Source organism: Sorex fumeus, unplaced genomic scaffold (genome assembly GCF_029834395.1).
Source record: "Sorex fumeus unplaced genomic scaffold, SorFum_2.1 ptg000054l, whole genome shotgun sequence".
Classification (NCBI taxonomy): domain Eukaryota; kingdom Metazoa; phylum Chordata; class Mammalia; order Eulipotyphla; family Soricidae; genus Sorex; species Sorex fumeus.
Window position 1 is genome coordinate 44,703,160 of NW_026606111.1, and position 6,634 is coordinate 44,709,793.

The following is a 6,634-nucleotide window of genomic DNA, read 5'->3' on the forward strand; positions in this document are numbered from 1 at the left end:
GTGGTAGTTTGCTTTGACTATATTGAGGAAAGTACTTTCAACTCCCATTTTGTTGAGAGTTTTTCATCATGAATGGGTGCTGGATCTCATCAAATGCTTTATCTACATCTATTGATATGATCATATGACTTTTATCTTTATTTTATTGAGATGGTGTATTCTGTTGATTGACTAGAGAATGTTAAGCCATCCTTGCATCCCCAAGCTAAACCTACTTGGTCATAGTGTGTGATCTTTTGTTGAGTTTCTAGATTCTCTTTGCTGGTATTTTCTTGAAAATTTTTGTATCTGTATTCACAAAGGAAATAGGTCTGTAATTTTCTTTTTTTGTGGTGTCTCTGTCGATTTGAGTATTACGGTGATCTTTGCCTCATAGAAACTATTTGGGAGTATTTCTGTTTCTTCAATTTCCTGGAAAATCTTAAAAATGTTGGAAGCAGTTCCTCTTGAAAGGTTTGAAATAGTTCACTATTGAATCCATCTGGGCCCTGGATTCTGTTTGGGGGTATAATTTTGACGATCATTTCAATTTCCTTGTTAGTGATAGGTTCAATTATTCCAAATCTTCTTAGTTCAGCCTTGGGAGGTAATTGGAATCTAATAATTTATCAATTTATTCAAGATTCTCTCATTTCCTGCTGCAAAGATTCTCAAAATAATCTCTGATGATCCTATGGATTTCTGTACTTTCTATTAGGATACCCCCCTTTGCATTTCTGATTCGATTTATTAGAATTCTTTCTCTTTGTTTCTTTGAGAGGCTTCTCATGGTTTAATGATCTTATTTATTTTCTCAAAGAACCAGTTTTTGTTCTTATTGGTCTTCTGGATTGTATTTTCGGATTCTAGCTCATTGATGTCTGGTACAAGTTTTATTATTTCCTTCCTCCAGCCTAGTTTGGACTACTTTTGTTGGTTATTTTCCAAAATCTTGAGCTCTAATTTATTCATGTAAGCCCTTTCTTTCTTCCTGATGAATTCTGGCAGAGCTATAATCTTTCCTCTTAACACTGCTTTTGCTGTGTCCCACAAGTTCTGGTAGCTCGTGTCCTCATTCTCATTTGTTTATGGAAACTTTTTATTTCCTCTTTGATTTCTTCCCTAAGCCAACGATTGTTCATTACTTCCCTTAAAGAAAATATTTCCTTGCTGAGCTTCAGTCTGTTTGATCTATCGAGAAGTGACAAAGAAGTGTTGAAATCTCCTACTAGTATTGTGTTACTATCAATGTTTTTCTATAAGTCTATTAGAAGTTGTTTTAAAGTATTTTGCTGGTCTGTCATTAGGATCATATACATTGAGGAGGGTGAATTCTTTCTGATGTACATATCCCATGATCATTAAGAAATGACCTTCACTGTATCTGATAACCTTTAGTTTGAAGTCCATGTGGTCTGATACTAGTATGGCCACTCCAGCTTTGCGGAGGTGATATTTTCTTGAAAACTTGTTTTCCAGCCTTTTACTTTTAGCCCATGGATGCTTTGATTGTTCAGACATGTTTCTTGCGGGCAGCAGAAGGTTGGGTTCAATTTTCTAATTCATCTTCCTATTCTGTGCCTCTGAATTGGCACATTTAGTCCATTGACATTGAGAGAGATTGTTGTTTTGGGGATTTGTGCTCTCTTTATGTATAATTTTTGTACTTGTGTGGATTGTCTTAGCTTAAAGTATACCTGTTAATTCTTCTTGAAACAAAAATATGGAATGCTTTACAAGTTTGCATGTTATCTCTGTGCAAGGACCATGCTCATCATTGTATCATTTCCATTTTAGTATATGTGTTATCAAACCTAGTAGGAGTAAATTTTTCCATATTTTTCGCTTCTTATTACTTTGAGTGTTGTCCTTCCTCACTCCTATGGCAGACAATGATTCCTAATCAAGGAATCTATTTCAAAGCAGCATGAATAATAAATAGATTTAGAACTTTAATGTCCCAGAAATAAAAATGTGGTTTTTACTATATTATCGTTTACCATACCCTAGGCATCAGTTTTACAAAATAATTCTTTTGGAAGATGGTATATGAGTTTGTTTAATGTTGTTCCCTGAATCCTTCATTAAGGACATTAAAATAGAGCCTTTTGCTGTTCTCACCTCAGTCCTGTGTACATCTCCAGGAAAAGGTGAATGGTGTTGTCTGCACTTTGACCACCTTGAATGTATGTAGGATTTTTCTCCTGAAGGATGAGGTGAGGATCATATTGATGATTTCATTCCACCTTATTACAAGTTCAACTTGAACGGAAGGTGAGACTCATGAGGCTCCTATAAAGGACAGAACAAAGGGTCTCAGTGAAGTTTAATGGCCAACTCATATTAACAACATAGATGACTCAAAGTAACCTGTGTGCATCTTTGTGTGTAGTGAGTTTCATATCTACTGATAGTGATTGTCAGTCATGACACATGGGCAAAACAGACCTGTAATTAAAAATCTAGTTCTCTGAGCAGAGTGGGGTCTCTGAGGTGATTGAACAAGTGTGTAGTAATTTATTACTAAGCACATAAGTATTTTGAATGATGTGTACTTTTCGATCTAAAATTAATTCCAAATATGTCTAAAATGACAGTGTCCTGACCTCGCACCTGGCTTTTCTCACCGAGGCCACTTGGAGGTGCCGGGGTGAGTTTCCCTCACCACCCTGATTAGAGCCCCGGCAGCTGAAGACCTCTGCAACCAGCCATAGGTACGCTTAAGACCACCCTTCCCAAGATTGAAGGAGCCTCTTGCATGAAGGAAATGGAAGAGGAACCCAGATGTGCGGGACCGGGGGATGAGATCTCCATGGCTGCTCAGATCAAGACTGTGCCCCCTCCTTCCAAATCCCCCATCTTCTAATAATTAAGTGCTACAACCACGAACTGCTCCTGGATCCATGTAATGCCATCAATGGCCAACATCCAGAGACTGGATCTTATTTAGAAGACAGCTACTCTGATAGTCCAGTTCTCACTCTCAGAGAACCTGGTAGGCTTCTGTGAGTATTTTGCCCGCATGGCGGAGTCTTTGTTTCTGGTCACTGTTTCTACTGAGGTACAGAAGCTGCTTAATTTAAGATAGTTCCCTTTGTTTATCTCTGTTTCCAGTTGCTTGTCAAGTGGCGTGTTATATTTGAAGATACCTTTAGCTTCAATGTTGTGGAGGGATTTGCCGACCTTGTCATCAATGAGCCTGAGGGATTCTGGTCTGATGTTGAGTCCTTTGACCCATTTTTATCTGACTTTTGTGCATGGTGTTAGGTAGAGGTCTGAGCCATTTTTTTTTTTTGCATGTAGCTGTCCAGTTTTTTTCTGCACCGTTTGTTCAGAAGGACTCTCTTGATCCACTTCACATTTCTTGCTCCCTTATCAAAGATTAGATGATTATATATTTGAGGGTGTGTGTCAGTATATTCAATCCTTTTCCATTGGTCTGCAGCTCTGCCTTTGTTCCAGTACCATGCTGTTCTCATTATTATCGTTTGTAGTAGAGTTTGAGGTTGGGGAATGTGATGCCTCCATTGTCTTTTCCCCAAGAATTGCTTTAGCTATTCGTGTGCGTTTGTTGTTCCATGTGAATTTCAGGAGTGCTTGATCAATTTCTTTGAAGAATGTCATGGGTATCTTTATAGGGATCAAGTTGAATTTTTACAATGCTTCGTGGAGAATTGCCATTTTGACAATGTTAAATCTCCCATTCCATATGCAGTATATATGTTTCCATTTCCTCGTGTCTTTTTTAATTTCCTGATATATAGGTCCTTTACCTCTTTAGTTAAGCTGATTCCAAGGTTCTTGATTTTCTGTGGCACGATTGTGAATGGGATTGCTTTTTCATGTCACTTTCTTCTCTCTCATTACTTCCATATAAAAAAGCCATAGACTTTTGGGTATTGAGTTTATAGCCTGCAATTTTACTATAAATGTCTATTGTCTCTGGGAGTTTTTCGTAGAGATTTTAGTATTCTCTGAATATAGTATGATATCTTCTGTGAATAGTGAGAGATTATTTCTAACTTTCATACATGAAAAACCCTTAATATCTTTTTCTTATCTCTTTTCTCTTCCAAGTACTTCCAGTACTACATTGAAGAGAAGTGCCAAAATGAATTTTTACTTAGCACATTCTGTCTGTAAATTTCTATGCTAAGAAGGGTGGAAGAAATAGTGATATCTTAGTAATTTACAAGTAAATTATGAAGACAGATAACTTAAAAGAATTTCGTTGTATAAATTTCAAAATGTGTAGCTTTTATTAAATATATTAAGAATAAATCGTAGGTCTTGATTATACCATGAAGATTATTTTCCTGTTAGAAGTTACCCTTCTAAAATGCAATAAAGAGACACATTTTGAAAATGTTGATTACTCGTTAATTCAGTCAAGGTATGTTAGTAGTCTGGTTGTGCAATGCCTGCAGGAATTCAACCTGTACCCTCAGGTGAGTGCATCAACAGTCTGATTGTGTCTTCATGCTTCCCGATAACCTCAAATGGCCACTGTGCCTCTGGCTGGCTCCCAACAACTCAGGACTACGTTTCCCGAGAAATTAAACTCCCGAAAGATATGTGGGAGCCATGTTAACATACCACCCCAGGCTCAGCTATACAAGCTAATGGATTGGTCTTGTTTCAGAGACCCATAGACAAATCTGGAAGATATCAACAGCCACAGTTAACCTTGGACCTGCAAAAGGCTGAAGACACTAGGGTAAATCAGAGGGAGGCAGGTTAGTTTGGTGCCCACCCAACCAGAACCCAGTGCAGCCACTAGCTCCCACAATCCAAAATCGCCACCATGCTCTCCTCTGGTTTCCATCGTCTCAGGATGGCTCTCACTGAAATATAACAGCTGAAAATTCGGATATGCGGGTTTTGTGACTGAAATCTCCAGGCTTTCTCTGGGCAGGATGGGCATCCCACCCCCACTGCCCTGTACTTACGGAAGCCTCAGGAGTCATTTCCATACCTCAAAGCTACTCCAGGCTTACCTTCCTGATAAAAATGCTAAATTACTTGCACAAACATGACCTCTTAGTACCTGTATGAGACCCTTAATGCACAAACTAAAAAGGAGACAGAGAGAAAGAATTAAAGAGCCTGCCATAGAGACACACTGGGGGTGGGTGTAGGGTGTTGGGGGATGGTTTTAGGGAACCAGGAATATTGGTTTTGGGAAATGTACACTAGAGGAGGGACGGATGTTGGATCGTTGTATGACTGGAAGCAAATTATGAATAGATTTGCAATGGTCTATCTCACAGATATTGGATAAAACATTAAAAATATATATCCTTCATTTGTACCTCAGAATACTGATGTATCTTTAAAACCCAGCATATCTATTTTTGTGTTCTCTGTAGGAAAAAAATGTTAATCACCTGTGTGCCAATAGCTTGTAGAAAGCTAAACACAAAGATATATCAATGAATGTCTTTGGCATGAATACTGTAATTGCAGCTATGTTATGTTTTAGAATAAGTTCATGGACAAGACGTCAAGAGGAGCAGTGGCAAAGTGCATCAATGTTGAATGGATAATGTTTCAGGAGCGTGCAAGGGAGATGGGAAGATTTGGCATGAGTAAAGGGAAGAAACAGAAGAGTGAAGTACTAATAAGTATCGTGAGAAAAATGCAAGGGAGGACATTTCCTGGCAAGTGTCACACTCTGTTGAGATTTGGGTGAGGATAAGTATTAGAAAGTATCTTTCCCATTTAGTGGTAAAAAGGTAACTTTGATGGGTGTATATAAAATTTACTTTAACGATTAGAATTACCAAGAGATACAAAGTTACAAAGTTGCTCATAATTGAGTTTCAGTCATCTAATGTTCTAGAACCTTTCCAGTATATTGGGGCATTTTTGAAGGAATATCCCTGGTGCGAAGACTAGGGCATCTGAATCTTAACACATTTCACCAAATATATGATCTGTACTCACATGATTTACACTGTCTCCCCTGCTCTTTGATTTATGTTTTCATGCAATATTTCCTTGTGAACCTCACCTCAAGTGAGGCTCCCTAATTAAGACAAGTACATGTTTCTGGGGCACTACATATTTTTTGGTTGCTGGGAGAGTCTGTAAAGCAATGCTCAGGAGGTGTGGGGGCCCCACAGACAATTTTCAGAAAACGTGGCCATGGTGCTTGGGGTCCTCTGAGGCTATATAGCCTTTGATACTCTGGCAATCAGGTGGTGCTGGGAGTCAAATTGAGTGCATGTGACACAAGTTCCATAAGCACTACACTATCTCCTGCAGCCCTGGGTATTAGAATTATGTCAGCATTCTGAGGTCCTCCCTTTTGTCACAAAGAAGAGACTTGTGCAGGAGAAAGTGGAAGAGACTTTAGGGTTTAGCTAGGTTGACTGAGTAGCTGGTGATACCATTAAGATTGGAACATAAAGTAAAAATAAAACAAGAGCCCCGTGCCTTTTCCGGCTGAATTCGACACCCTCCACAGGGGTACACCTGCGGACAACACCTGCAGCAGCTCCTTTGGACTATCCATCACCTAATCAGCCCTCCCCTCCAGGTGGGTAGAGGGAGCACCACTCCTCCACTCCTCACCACCAGCCCCCCACCTTTTCCTGCAGAACTGGACACCCTCCAGCAGGGGACACCTGAGGCAGCTCCATGGGATTTTCCA

General features: G+C 39.2%; 1 pseudogene; it reads right to left on the bottom strand.

The window, feature by feature from the left end:
• Window positions 1-1,696: 1,696 nt before the first annotated feature.
• Window positions 1,697-1,793, bottom strand: LOC130033862 (uncharacterized; annotated as a pseudogene).
• Window positions 1,794-6,634: the final 4,841 nt, after the last annotated feature.